The sequence below is a fragment of the Tupaia chinensis genome, unplaced genomic scaffold, assembly GCF_000334495.1.
Source record: "Tupaia chinensis unplaced genomic scaffold, TupChi_1.0 Scaffold000201_1, whole genome shotgun sequence".
In the NCBI taxonomy this organism is placed as follows: Eukaryota; Metazoa; Chordata; class Mammalia; order Scandentia; family Tupaiidae; genus Tupaia; species Tupaia belangeri.
This window is the reverse complement of record NW_006159676.1, coordinates 2,615,787-2,616,425: the sequence shown is the minus strand read 5'-3', so window position 1 is coordinate 2,616,425 and position 639 is coordinate 2,615,787.

Genomic DNA, 639 nt, shown 5'->3' with positions numbered 1-639 from the left:
TCCTACACATCCCTCAAAGCCCTACTCACAAGATACATTGTTATTCTCCGTTCAAGCTTTGCCCCGGAGAACTGGGTTTGCTCATCTGCGCCTGGTTCTTTTTTTTGTTGTTTTTGGAGAGATTTTTGCTATAGGGCGTGTGCACTCACCAGACAGACAGAGAGAGACATTAGAGACAGAAAGCGAGAAATCACCCCCCAGAGGGGATGGCCATGCCGCAATCCCTTCTCCTCCATTCTCCTCTCGGGATCTTGGGCACGCACGCACACACGCCCGGCTTGAGTTTTAAGCCACCGGGTCCGGGACGCGAACCGCGGTCGACTACGTGGGAGTCCAGCAACATAGCCATTACGCTAGCTGCTGGTTCCCTGCACCTGGTTCTGATTGGACCCACTGTATGCGAGTTCCTGAGCCTGCCATTAAAGCTCGCCGAATGAATGAATGAATGAGTAAATGAATGGTCATTCGGAAGAGGTGGCCCAATGCACAGACCCTGGAGAGCAGGTATCCCTTTTGCATCTGCCTGGTGAGTTCTGCACAGGGGCCCGACAGGGCGGGGCTTCCGGGCGGGGTCTTCAGCGCTTCCGGTGCGGCCCCTTTAAAGGGCGGGGCCAGGGGGGCGGGCGCTGGGAGGGGCCG